The sequence below is a fragment of the Rhagoletis pomonella genome, unplaced genomic scaffold, assembly GCF_013731165.1.
Source record: "Rhagoletis pomonella isolate Grant_MI unplaced genomic scaffold, Rhpom_1.0 Rhpom_scaffold_00002, whole genome shotgun sequence".
Lineage (NCBI taxonomy): Eukaryota > Metazoa > Arthropoda > Insecta > Diptera > Tephritidae > Rhagoletis > Rhagoletis pomonella.
The window spans coordinates 34,536,077-34,551,453 of NW_023458556.1; the positions used below are offsets into that span (position 1 = coordinate 34,536,077).

The window sequence follows — 15,377 nt, forward strand, 5'->3', positions numbered from 1 at the left end:
TTACTTAATGTTATTTAACGTTATAAATCCAAGTTTCAAACTTTGTGCAAAAATTATTAAAATTTCCTCTAAATTGCAAAATTTTCAATAAGAATTTCTAGGAAAAATTTTAAAGTTTTAGGTTGATTTTTGGCAATTTTTCACGGATTTTCTTCCATAAAAGGGCTGTTGGACAATGTTTTTTTGTAAGGAAGAAAATGTGTACTACTCTAAACAAAAAAAAAACAAAAAATGTATTAAAATGAACGCGTTCAAGGCGAAACTACATAGAAAAATTTTAATAAACGTTTTAAGGTTTGGACAAGTGGTGAGCCTAGTCGAGTAGACAAAAACAGCGTACTCAGAATTTTGAATGGACTCTTAAAGTCTTGGCTTGATGTTGAAACCCTCATATTCGGTAGGTTTGAGTTTATAATACCTTAACATAATCTGCCATATCCTAGGCTTCGCAAACTTTTTGCGAAAATTAGAAAAAATCTACAAACTTCAACAAATTTGCATCAAAGTTTCAAACTTTTCAATCAGAATTAAAAAAAAAAATCCGAGTCTAATTTTTATTTTTTTTTGCTGGCGCTGTCGAGCATTTTCTTCTATGTAAAAAACATTTAAAGCATTCTTTATATAGACGACATTACAACTCACGGAGTTACCTTCAAACAAAAAAATCTTTGCAGGTTTACTATGCGAGTTGCATTTCTAAACAAAGTTGTGTATTACAAAACTTAAAAAATGTTTCAGCGCATTTTCATTTTGAACCTAGCCGAATGAATTAAATAAATCACTGAAAGATTCCAGCCAATCATGCCACAATTACAATTCAAGAATTTGTTAAAATCAATGAGAGTCGCATAATTCACGCTAAACATTTGCATTTCTATTGCCAAGAACAGTGTAAAGCAAAGCCATTGAATTATGTAATTTTATGAAACTATGTATGTATATGCTGTACATGTATGCACATATGTATGTTGTGAGTAATTGAATACACCTGCAGCAGCAAATTATCATTACCAACAACAGAATATTTTCATTCATATGAGCTTAATGTAAGTACATATTATCACACGTGTTTAGAATCGCTGTAAGCTAATAAAATTGCTAATCAGCTGCGGCGAATCGAAAACAAATGCTTCATGTACACAGAGCATAACAAAAAAGAGCGAAACTTGAAAACTTCTAAACATAAATATTATACATGTTAACCCTTAACTACTGTGCTAAAAAAAACATTCATAACTACTGATGTTGGTCTGTGAGACCACAAAAATTTTATTGTTAAGTAATAAAAATAAATTTAGATCATTTTACCAAAATCAGTTTTAGTGAAATTATTGCCATTTGACTTAAAAAAAAAAACAACTAAATCGTACTTTTTTAAATTTAACTTAATTTAATTAAAATTTTATTAGCAGTATTTTTAAACCACATGCTAAGAAGAAAAAACGAAAAAAATGTATACATATATTTTAAAACAAAAATACTATTTTAGTATAAAAATATCTTAAATTTACAACAGTAAATAAAAAATTTGAAACTTTTGCAATAAATAGAAACTAGAGAAGATTTTTTAGTAAGGAATTTTTCACGACTTTTCAACGTTGATTTCTTATGTATATAAGTATAAAAATGTGTTGAAATTTTACAAAAAAATTTCTTATAAGTTGCAGCAATTATTACAATTATTAGTACTACTCGAAATTCACTTCGAATTCCCTGATGTTGGTCTCACAGACCACGCGCGAGCACACGTTTCCTCGCTACCGGAATTAAGTCATTGCTGACTCGGTAAAAGCTATTCGCAGTATAAAATTTATTGGCGCGTAAACGAAATTGTTATTTTAATCTAAAATTTTTGTCGTGGTCTGATAGACCAACAACAGTACCTAAGGGTTAATGCGTACTCACTTGCATGGAATGTAGTTGAGCATCTCATTTGTACACCTGCATGATGCCGCTGCTGACTCGGCAACTTGTTGCTAACAACATTGTAGCAGCAGCCATAGCAGCAGCAAACAAATAAGCAACGAAATTCGCAAATAATAACAGCAATTCAGCTAGCTCGAGAACAAGAACAACAACAGCAGCAGCAGAAAACGCTGCACTAAACGATGTGTGTGCACTTTTATTGAACTACCCGCGCGTAAATGCAATTCATACGTCCATCCATCCATTCATTCATTCATTCGTTCGTTCGTTGTGCATGGCTTCGCTGCCGAATTGATAGCAATGCAACGAAATTCTAATGACAACATGTTGCCACAATGACCCTGAATATGTGTGTGTGTGTGCGTGTGTGTAAGTGCACCTACATAAATATTTATAGATTTAGTGCAAACTCATGCTGCTGCCGTGGCCGCTACTAACGACTAAAACAGCAACTGCACTGCAACAGCAACATTACAACGATTAGCGTTGATGCTGTAATTGTTACGAGTATTTTTGCTGCTGCTAGAAATGTGGTTGCACTTCTCTACTGGAGTGCCTGGCAATTACCTTGGAATGCTGATGAAGCATTCAATCAAAGCAGAATAACCGCAAGCAATTTTCTTGGTGTATATGTGTGCGTTTAGAACTATTAAAGAACAGACCAACAAAGCAACATTTTTTAGAGGAAAAATTCGAAATTACTACTGCATTTACAGCAACAGCAACAACCATAGCGAAACAACACCATTTAACCCAACAACAGCCTAGTTATTTGTTCGCTTATTTAGCGTTTCCTGCCACCGTCGGAGGCAAAGCCAAAGACAGCTTCGATCGGTTGGTGGCAGACAAAAGCGTAAAACAGTCAATCAACCATTGCAGCCTCGGCTATCGCATACATACATACATTGTAGCTGTGGGCCAATTTTTTTGTTGTTTTTGCTTTTAGTATTGTTTCAGTTCAATATTCTTGCATTGTAATTAGCATAGCGATAATAAAATGTTTTACGCTGTACGTATTCTAGCGCCAACTTTAGTGCTCCACCTCCGCATGTGTATAAACAAACTTTGAAAGTAACTATGCCGAGTACACAATTTCATATTCATTGATATACAATGGTATATTTCCATAATATATGGGGCAAAATTCGTCAAGTGTACTAGGAAAAACATCTTATGGCAACATTTGTTTCAAACTCCACTTGTAAGCAAATCAATGTTGCCAACTTTGAAAGTTATAAAAAGACTATCGATTGTGGCCCACGATCATTCGAAAGTGCGAAAAATTAGAACCATTCGATAGTTTTACAGGTCTATATAGGTCGAATTGTGATCGCAAACAATAATTGCACTGGGCACACTCTAATAAGGTTTTTAAAAAAAATATGTAATGAACTATAAATTCATGTAACCTACGTAAGGCTACGGTTACTATGCATTCGTATTCCGACGTGTTTGTTTATTTGTTACATACTTTTTTGTCCCGAAAAACCCATCAGAACAATAGTTCGTCAGAATACGCATGCACAGTAACTGTAGCCTAAAAGATTAATCTAATATTTGTATATTTTTTTTATTACAACATCAACATATAAATACACAAACATAGCTACAGATGGGCATACACACATTTATGTAGCAAAATTTATGTACTTTAGGGTGGTACAAAAATGCCAGTGAAAAAATAAAGCCCGAACTTTAATGCTCTCACCCCACAGTATTGTTCCTTATCGAAAAAATATACCCCTGTTTATTTATTTCAAAATTAGAAAAATATACAATAGAGGTTGCTCAAAGTTTTCCATGTATTTTAGATGTAAAAAAGCAATTTTTCATACACAATTTTCATTCACAGTATACAATTCTTGAAAATCATTATTTTTCTGTCGGAAAACTCTGTTTCGCTTCAAGAGACTCCTCCATTGTATTTGTGGGTGTTTCCGGTGGAACTATAAAAAAAATAGGTAACATTAAAAAATTATAAAATAAATAATTAGATATTATTACTGGACGTCTCGTGAAGAGAAATAGTTTCCGATGCAGAAATATTGATTCTGAGGAATTCTATACCATTTCTAAGAAGCATTGTTTTTCTCCATATATATGTAAATATGTACATGAAAAATTTTGAGCGCTTTGAGCGGCCTCAAAATAGTTTTTGATTAATTTTGATTTGATTTTTTACCACCCCAATGTATATACATACAAGCATGGATGCTTAAGCTTAAGCTTTTAGTGGTTAACTGGAGTAAATGCTCTGAACTCTGAGTGGAGATGGGAGACTTAGACCACCACAACCTATCCATTGCTGCCGAAGATAGTTCTTTTTGACTTATTTTATGATTTGAAATGTTGCAGTTAACCACTACAGGCCAGTAAAAAACTCCTTGCTACTGACCCCAAAAAAATCAATACCTTTTAAACAGTATTGCTATCACAAGTAACTAAGTTGAACTAAGCCAATGAAGTTAATATCTGCTTTACTAACCACAGTCAAGATAATTTAAGTTTGGCAATAAATCTACAATTTCCTGGTATTTACTATCAATTCCACGCCTTGTTTTTTTATTTGCGCACGCAAATGTATTCAACTTAATTAATAAATTATTAAATCAAACATTCTTTTCCATTGATCTGAACTTGTCAGCAAAAACATGTGTTTGGGTTGAAATTGTATTTGATCTTTTATTGGCTTTGATTTTTAGCTCAGCGTCTGGGCCCACTCACATAACCCACAGATGCACATAAATTTCCGTAAATGCATTCAAATGCAATTTTTACTACGATCATTTTGGATGTTTGTAAGCGCATGAGTAGGTTTCGGTTTTAACAACATAGCGTTTAAAAATGTACGTAGTTACATACATAGATGATGGATATATCAACGTTAAACCAAATTATGTCGCTCATATGTGTAGGCAGTTTACGAGTACATGTATATGTCTATGGAGTAGCGTGGGTAGGTGAGTAGAATTCAATTTTAGCGTGGTAATTTTTTAAGAGATTTTTGGAAAAAAAGTTAAAGTTTTTATATTATTTTGAATGGACTCTTTTTTGTTAGAATTCGATTACTGCAATTATGTAAAATATAGTTTGAATTAAAAAATAATAATTTGAAAGTAAAAAATTTATACTTTATATACTTTATAGAACAGTAGTGGGTACCAATTTTTTTAAGTATTGGGTACCGCCATTTCAGAACATCACTAATGTACCTTCGCAATTTTGCAGCTGGCACAACTAATCCATTTTGCAACTACTCGTCTACCCTAATATCCTGGAACCCAATAGATATGCAGCCACCTGTTCGTGGCCAGTCTCTCCACCGATCTATATATTTCGACAATTTTTCAACGAGAAGCGATATACTTTAATTGCCCTTATCGTCACTTGACTAAAGTCAACGTATGTATGAATATGTTAATCGTTGGGAGGATTTCAATCTCATTGAAGGCAAGTTCCGGCAGTTCCAGTTACTAATCCGTCCGCTATTTTTTTTTTTTTACTGATAGTGTTGATATTAAAAGCATAATGGACGGGTATCATTTATTTGCGCCACCCTTTTTGTTCAATCATAGTTATAGTCTTAGACCTACCTCTCCCAGGAAGATGCCGTCTACCACTTCAACGTAATGTTCCTATCTCATCTGACCGACCTCTTTAATAACAGATAGGTATTTATTTTACTTGACGTACCAGTTTAAAATATAGTATTAAGCGTCAAGACGTAAAGCTCTGTCAACACTTCATTAATTTATCCTAACTTTAAAAATTCACTTATTTACCCAACTCCTAAACAAGGCTTTAAAAGCATAGCATATTCTCTTGGAAACTCAGGAGACATTTTTTGAAATAACCGACAAACACAACGCTTGACTTTTAAATAAATATCGAACCAACTAAATACAAACGCAACAACCAAAACAAAACAATAACTAAAACAACAACGCAATCAATTGTGTCAACATCTATGTCTACGATGAAAGCGAAACTGTTGCATTCACTTGCCCCATCGATTTCACCAACGCAACTAACTAAATATTGACACAGCTACCTAAAAGTAGATTTTTTTCGCAGCATTCATACAAATAAATAACTCCGCTTTATGTGCGCGGACGTACACTTATACTACTATGAACATCCAGTATAAACAATCAATTGGCATTGTTTGACGGCGACGAGTTGACACACAGAAGTAGCATCGTTGACAGCAACGTCAAACAGACAATGACATGGAAAAGAAATAAGAAAAATGTGGAGCCTGAAAAATGTAGGTAAAAGTGAAAAATTCCATTAAAAGGTAAGCTCACACAATGCATGCCACTGAGGGATGCACTGCGACAGTTCAAGGTTTGGATATAAATATAAAATTAAAAAAAACGCTGGCACCTCTCCTGTAATAGAACAGAGTCAAGTAACTAAAAGTAACTTGGTTTTGCTGTACTTTCTATTTTCGAATTCTTGAAAAAACAAAATTTTAAGTGTTTCTATACGTTTTTTCTATTTTGTTTCTAGCCGCCATAAAGTAAAATTAAAATACAAGGTTACAAAAATATATAGAAAAAACAAAAAATAGTTACATAAAATTTTGATTTCCTTCACTTCACAAAAAACAAGTTACTTGGTTCTCTTCTTAACACTTCTTTAAGAACTAGGAACTAAAATCGTGAAGTGTATGTATGAAAATTAGAGATGACCTGTTTATAAGATTTTAAATTATAACTATTTAAGTCCCAATCGCCATGAAAGTCAAACAATTGAAATTAAAATGAATTAAACAACAAAAAAACATCCTCCCCGCAATTGTGATTGACAGCACAATTTATTGTTTGGCAGTTTTGATTTGCGGCAGAAGAATCGCCAGCCAGCCGCAGGGAATTAATGAAGTAACATTGTGAATCATAAACATAAGTATATACATACGCACTGTTTTATAAAATCTTCATATCGCGACATAGCTTGTGCCAAAAGTCACAAATCAGCTGAACAAATGTCAATTTGAGTCGGGTCAACCTCAAAGGAATTGGATCCACACCGCTGAGAGTAAACTTCAAAGAATGCCGGGAAGAAGATTTCAAAGATTAGAAATGTGGAAGAAATATTTATGTAAGTCAGTGTTGGTAAGCAACAGCGTGAAAGCGAGAGGTGGAATTGTATTCATCAGTTGAGTGATCATTGACGTCGCGCGGGTGCTTAATTAAATTCTATGCACTCCCGCTTTTGTGATTGGCGTTCGTAGAGAAGTTTTGATACATAAACCTACATACATACATATTTTAGCAGATACTTCTAGCCAAAAAAAAAGTACGAATTGGGTCTTGCAGGAGAGTATGTAGTTGGAAGGTATTTATTTGAATTTCTTAGGCTCAAAAACTTCCTACAGGGCTGTTTGCAGCTCTCAAGAAAAATCACAAGAAATAGTTTTCATTATTTCTGTTGCTTATGTACTTTACTTTTGCTGTAAATTTTCTTGAAAAAATTCTAGCAGTTTTTTCTTGAGAGCTGCAAACTGATTTAATAAATTTTGATTGAAGAAAACTTCTCTTCCATTTTTCGTGCCTAATTTTATGTACATATATGAATTTTTCGTTTTTATTTAGAGCTGAAAATAGCCCCTATAGCTGGAATTATTCATTCATAACCTTCTCCTTTTTGTGAAGTCGGTTAAAAATAAAAAAAAAAATAGAACTGTTCTAAGTAACTTTTCAATAGTTCTCGAGTTCCTGAAAATAAAAACTTTCTGCAAAATTACTTAAAAAAACATTGAGAAAAAAATTAAAATTAAAAATTTTCTGAGTAGCTTTTCAATGTTTCGCAAAATTACGCCGAAAAAGATTTTTTTCAAAGAAGTAAAATTTTTGAAAAAAATTAAAATTAATGCTGAATAGCTTTTCAATGGTTCCTGAAAAGAAAAAAAAACTGAAAAAAATTGTTCTGAGTAGATTTTCGATAGTTCTGGAGCTTTCCTCCCGAAAAAAAACATTTTTTTTTTATCTAAAAATTTGAATTTTGAAAAAAAATTTAACTGTTCCGAATAGGTCCTTTTCAATAGTTCTAGATTTTTGAAAATATAGAAATGAAAATTAAAATTCTTCTGAGAAGCTTTTCAATAGTTCTAAAGTTTTTGAAAAAAAAACAGTTCTGCAAGATTACACCGAAACAAATTAATTTTTTTTTCGAAAAGGTAAATTTTTTGAAAAAAAAAATGAAAATTAAAACTGTTTTGAGTAGCTTTTTAATAGTTCTAAAGTTTGTGAAAAGTTCTGTAAAATTACGCCAAAAAAAATCATTTTTCCGAAAAAGTCGAAAAGGTTAAATTTTTGAAAAATAAATAAAAACTAAAACTGTTCTGAGTAGCTTTTCAATAGTTGTAGAGTTTTTGAAAAAGCAAAACAAAGTTCTGCAAGATAACGCGAAAAAAACATTTTGTTCGAAAAAAAACTTCTGTAAGATTAGGCCTAAAAAAATTTGTTTAAAATAGTTGGAAAGTTAAATTTTTAAAAAATGTATAAAAATGAAAACTGTAGCTTTTCAATAGTTCTAGAGCAGCAAGACATTTCCGTACAATCCCCATTTTCATTACTTTGGATGTTATTGTTTATAAGTAGAGATCGGCGCCCGTTCCCTGCACCCTCTTTTAACTGAGGGTAGATAGATACCATCGCCTTGGTTCTATTCTTCCTAATTCGGAAATGATATAGGTAAATTTTGTATGGAGTCGTGCGATAAACAAAATTATCTCTAAGTTTAGCATATTTCTCACCAAAAACTAAATCTCAAATCAGTTGTGTTTTAAAGTAAAAATTCAGACCAAAAATATTTGCTCAAAATGCCTTAGTAAGAATTTTGGAATCAATGCGGCAAATCACACAAGTGGCACGAGACAACATAAAAATATGGCGGCAAATGAGCTAAATATTTTCTTTCACCTACATACCTTTCAACATTATGCGCCAATCGCACAGCTCAGTAATAAATCCACACCAACTCCTGTAACAAAGAAAAAAAAATAAAAATTTATTAGCACAATAAAAAAAGTTTACCATTTTAGTAAGACACTAATAAGATGATATTCAAATCTCACTCAAAAACTAAGCTAAATGACAGAGAAACGAATTTAGCTGCACGAAACCCTACCAGAAAAGACACAATCAAGCAAGTCAAGCAAAAATCACAGCCTAAACACAATACGTTAATTTATGAGGTCTCTAAATGTTTTAATATAATTATATATACGCGCATGAATAAAAATATTTTACGGAGTTTCATTGTGCGTTGAGTTATTGAAGAACAAGTCAAGTGAACAATAAAATTTTGTTATTTAGCTTTGAACAAAGCGCGTAGGTGTACCTATGCAAATGACGAAAAAATTAAAGTAAAAAAAAGACGTTTATGCTTATAAAAAGCCAAACGTATAAAGAAGATATATAAAAAATTATAATACCATAAAATATGCAAGCATAGTTAAAAAAACAGGGCACAGAAAAATTTGAGCAGAAGAGAGAAGAAGAAGAGGGGAATAAATATGTAAATAAATAACAAGCTTAGCCATGTGTTGGAAATAAAATTAAGCCAACCACAAAGCTGAGTTTCAATGAACTTTTGTGGTAAATAAAAAAAAATCAAAAACTATCTATTCCACTCATTCTTGCCATAAAGAAGAAAGAAGAAAAAACAAGTCAAAAGGCAAGTTTCTAAAACACTTGCTGGCATAATTTAAATTTTTATCCACGTGCTCGACACATTTGAATTTTGTGACGTTATAAAGATATATATTTACGTGTTCATGCCGAGATTTAGTATGCGCTATAAATTAAGCTTTTAATTGGTTTTTAAGTTTAGGCTGAAACTAAAACGAGAATCTTTTCCATTAAGATATTTCAAAATATTATTTTTTTTTCAATTCTTTTCGTGTGTGTGCCGAAAAGGAAACAAAAAAAATTAATGATTCTCTTTTAACCATTTTCGTTTGGTCTAATTTAGTTTCATTAATTTTTTGTGCGTTAACGCAAAAACTTCACAAACACACGTAAGCATACGCTCTAATTTGTACCAATTTCAATCAAAATGAAGCAGTGGAAGAACTTAAACGATCCAGCTGCGTTGAAGATTTATGAAATTTGGTACTAATGGAGCCCAGAGCAGTGGAGTATTTTTTTATTTTCATATTTTTTCAAAATCATGAAACCCACTAAACTACATACACATAGCACATACATACATTATGTAGTATTGTACCAATATTTAAATATACTTAACTTGATACTAATACATCGAATAAATCAATACAGCTGCTTTGAAGTTATTTTTTTTCTCTTCACTCATTATCTCTCTTATTATTTCAAGCCGCACTCAAAGGCAGGTGCGTGTGTAAAATTTGATATGCTTTACTTTCAATATCACGCAGCAAAGCTGTTTTTCCTCAGTCAAGTAAAAACGATGATTTTAAAATTGATACTCCAGTTAAGGCCACGAATATGGCAGACGCAATAAACGAACCGGAAATTATGGTGTGTGTCTCAAGTTTACCAGCTTTGATTATAAATACGCATTTGTAGAAAAAGTTATGTGGATAAGGAACAGTTTCAAAGCAGCATAAGATCACTTATCACATAAAATAAAAAGACAACGGTTTCATTGCCTTTCGCGGAGCGATTTCTGATCAAATAAAAAATAGAATACGGATCTGAAATGTTGTGGTATGAATAGCGATCGATCTATCGATAAATAAACCGGTATGGAAAGAAAGAAGGAAACCAACTTACTGAGTGAAAACGTCAAATATCTCTCAAATTTAGCTTTGCGTAATGTTGCAATTCATTTAATAGTAGCAAACGGTTTTGCCAGAACTTTTCCAGAGAAACGGCTAAATGGGCAAAAAAAAAATAAATTAAGCTAAAAAAGCTCTATCAAAGCTTGAAAGTTTTCAGATGATTCGACTTCATTGTTTCGTAAACAGCTGTGAACAACCAGCCAGCTCTGCCTCGAAAACATTGCAGAGATATGGAAGCCTAAATTGAAGGCTTATGAATCGCACCCTATATCCATCGACGCCGAACCATTCACCAGTGTCATCTTGCAACTACTTCTTCCCTCTCCTTAAGGGGATGTGAGTGACGAAAGAGCACAAAACCAAGTCTAGCCACGCAGATAACGGATAAAGTCCAAGCCTCAGAAACCGTTTAATTGTGTTTTCTGACTAGGGAAAATACATACACTCTAAAAAATCTGTTTAAAAATGCGACTATAAATCGAGTATATTTTTGTTTATTTTTTAAATTTTTTGATAAATTTACACGATGAATATGGGGTATTCCATCGTCACGGGTGGGACATTTGTACAGCAAAAATAGTTTTTCTTTTTTAATTTAAGTATAAAGTACTAAGCAATTCTACATTTTGATAAAGCTACACCTAGTTCACTAATATACGAGTTATTACCAAATACGAAAAATATTCCAACTTGATTTTATATTGGAAAATTCTGAGCTGTTTCTTCCGTCACGGGTAGGACAAAGAAAAGACACTGCTTTTTGGAGAACATATATTTTAAGGAAAGTCTGTGAATTTACTTAACATTTCTATCTGGATTAGATGTTTTACTATACAGAAAAGAACCAGCAATCCCAACAAAGCACAAACCATAATAAGAATTATTTGTTTATTATTAAAAAATTCAAAATTCTCCTGTCACGGGTGGGACAACTTTTGTCACGGGTGGGACACGTACGATTTTCTTCATGAAAGGAAGCTTCTAGTGAGATCCATATCAAAGAGATTAGGTATGATAAATGTTAGAGGTCAAATACAAGATCAATTGACCTACTTTTATGACAGTGGAGTCATTGTAAGACGCACGATATACTGCTGACCCCAGGATCTATTTTAGGGGCAATAGTTATACCAAACGAAAGCTAGAAGTCGCCAGATTGATGTATTAAAATGCATGGAAGAAAGGATTATTTGCAAACGCATGAAATTTTATATGCATTTTCCTAATGCACTTCTGCACGGTGCATTTGATTGCAACGAAATTTCGAATGTGCCTTAATGATTTTCAAGTTTGTTTAGAATAGCTATGTATGTCTGACTAATACTAACTACAGGCTAAACATGTATATCGACTACTGTTATCACGTCGATAGAGATGTCTAACCTGCTGTTAGTGTTGACCAGACATTGAGTAACCGGCTTAAGAGTGGCTCGAGTTGAGTTATTTTTGGAAACTGATTTCATGGACAAATCATGCTCAAATTTAGCTATTCCTTAAAACCATAGAACGTCAGAAAAGATCTTGTGTATCGATGTCTAATCCGAAAAGTTATCTGCATTAGAATACTTGTAAGCAGATACATATGTATATCTTTGTCACTTAAAGGCTATTTATTGGATTGAATTTATAAGTTTCGCGAACTTCTAGATTTTCTTGGTTGGAACTTTTCAGGTAATTGTTAATATTGACTTTTAATTGTTGTTAAGCAACCCTCATCATAGAATTCTCTGGCGTCTCTAAGATAGTAATGCTTATCTTGACTTTTCGAGCTGGCCACGCGAAATTTTTTACTACATCGCTTAGCCCACCAACAGTATTATGGTGTTTAGTCAACCTGTACTTCAGAGTTTTGTGGCATTAAACATAGGTTTGAAACGTTAAACTTATTTTTTTATTGTTAGGCATCATTAGAAAAAAATTATAAATGATTGTCACGGGCGGGACACGATAAAACGTTTCAAAATCTCTTAAGTAGGTACTTATAATATAATAAAAGAAATGAAATAGGGCTGCTTATTATAAACACACTCTAGTTATGAAATTATAGAAAACTCCCTAAAGTAGTAACTAAGCAATACGAAGTTTAAAACTTTTTAGTCACGGGTTGGACATGCTAAACCGTAGTGATTTTATCCTATTATATAATTTAAATGCCTATTTTTCTTCAATGCCATATTGCTTCTTCGGGGCGCAGAAAGATCGAGACATTTATTCCCCCCTTCAAAAAAATAATAACTTTGTGAATACTTGATTTTGCAGAGCCTTCTATATTAAAATATGTTGTCGTATTCAACTACTTTTCTAATGTTGAAGTTTTGAGTGTATTTACAGTGTAATAAAATAATATAACTAAATTTTTTTTCGAAAAAACGTTAATTTCAGGTATTGAGCATTGATTCATCAAGCATTCCATGTTCAATAAGCTACTCTACAATTGGACACAAAGTTTCACTTACTCATGGAATACCCCATATGTATTTTTCTCGTTTACACATTTTCGTGTATAAAAATCCTTTTTTTTAGCGGCTTTACACAATTCTACGAGTGAAATCAAACAGCAGATGGGTAGGAAATCAGTAACCTACCTTTTAGCTAGGAAATCTACACAATTTGTTTTTAGAGTGTACTTATACTTTCTCGCGAGCCGGAGTAACATTTGAATGGGTGCTAAAATGACAGCACTGGTAGCAAGTGATTAAATAAAAATGCGCTGCAAAATTAAAGTAAAAATTGCTTTCTGATGTGTCTAATATAAAGGACAAATCCAATTAAAGAATTGAAAGTCTTTCTCTTCTCGAAGAAGTTAAATTCAAATTCTTGACATTGGAAGGAGTAAGGGATCGAGCTCCCTTTTTTGCTTAATTTGCTGACTGGGTAATTAAAACCACATTAGCACCAACAACAACGCGATCCTGTATGCTCTTAAGTGATGTTTGCATTATAGTCTCGAAGAAATCACTGATGACATGTCGGATAAATATTATCTATTTATTTAATTTTCTTCTTCCAATAAAAAAAAAAATCAGAAACGCGCTTTTATCATTTTAATGCGCACTTGGAGACTAGCAAGCAATATGTAGAAACAGGAGACAAATTACTTAAACATAAATGAATATCTAAACTACATATGCACATACATATGTATGTATGTATGTACAAATGTGCATAGCTAAACACATAATTGGTTTCTTTATTTTCGTGGGATAAACTCAAATTGCTTACATGGCTATAAGTATTGTACGAATAGCAACTGGAGTGGCTGAGTTATGACTCGAATTACTGGTTAATGTTTTTATATTTTTTTTTTATGTATATGTAAGCCACTTATGATGCATTATGAATTATAAATATGTAAATATGTGCATAACAGATGCATTAGCTGACATGATGCATTTATTTTATTTTATTTTTTTCATGCGGCTGCATGCCGCTTATTGAATTGACTCTGAGATTCTCGTCTCCGCCCCATAATTTCAGAGCTATTCTGGAACTTCAGTCGCACGTACAACAGGGTACGTGCTTTCAGTGGGCGTTGCTAGTAAAAATGTTCAACATTTAATTTAATGCCTTAAATATTATTTGTATATACCAGCGAGCGTACCAAGTATCAGGTTTATAACAAAAAGCAAAGAATTTAGTAAATAGACTATTTCGGGCAAGAAGAGCAGATCATTTCTGATGCATACTTTTAAGGCTAATAAGAGAAAAATTGTAGCTAATTGTTTTTGATTTTTATGGACCTTCGTTAAAAGCAAATTTAAAATTAATTATAGATTTTATGAATGTGCCATAAAAATTTTAAGTTCTCGAAGAGTAAAAAAAAAACTCAATTTAAAATTCCTAGGACCGAGCAAAATAAGAAAACTCTCGAAAGGCACCGAAAAAATCCAAAAATTAACTACAAGCCTTGTCATATTAAAATGAAAAATTTTGAAATCAGTAGAGCGTCATATTCTAAAATTTGAGAAGATTCTGGAGGCAACTTCGGTAAAGTAAATACACAATTGTTTCACTGTATATTCTTGGTTAAATACAGTCTCAGGTATACATATGATATATGAGCATGAAATGGTACCAGAATAACAAGTGATAGACCCATTAAACTGTATACTTAAATGATCAGAACGTCGAGCTGACTTGATTTAGCTATGTCCGTCTGTCCGTCTGTTTGTATGCAATCTAGTCTCTCAGTTTTCGAGATATCTGGATGAAATTTGGTAGGTGGATGTATTTTTATAATTTATTAATCATTAATCGGAACCGGAAGAATCGGACCACTATAACATATAGCTCCCACACAACTTATTGTTCAGATATGCGATCTTTTGTTATAACTCCTCTTTTTATGCAGATAGGAACATGAAATTTTGCAATACTTCCACCCATTATCAACAGAACTCTTTCAGTGAAGATAACAAAGATCGGGTCACTATAACCTATAGCTCCCATACAACTGATTGTTCAGATGATGTAAGATTTTTCGTTATAACTCCTACATTTAAGTAGCTAGGAATATGAAATTTGGAACTGTTGTCACTCATTATCAAACAAATACTTTCAGTAAAAATGGTGAAGATCGGGTCGCTATAACCTATAGCCTCCATACAACTGATTGTTCAGATATGAGATTTTTTTGCCATAAGTTCTCCATTTATGCAGCTAGGAACCTAAAAATTCGCAC

At 32.6% G+C, this 15,377-nt stretch overlaps 1 protein-coding gene across 1 annotated transcript in view; it reads right to left on the reverse strand.

The window, feature by feature from the left end:
- Positions 1 to 8,896, reverse strand: part of LOC118733513 — a 165,344-nt gene extending 156,448 nt beyond the window's left edge. Inside the window, exon 1 of the mRNA XM_036462930.1 lies at positions 8,861 to 8,896. The gene's annotated coding sequence lies outside the window, so the exon portion shown is untranslated. The remainder of the gene's footprint in view (positions 1 to 8,860) is intronic.
- Positions 8,897 to 15,377: the final 6,481 nt, after the last annotated feature.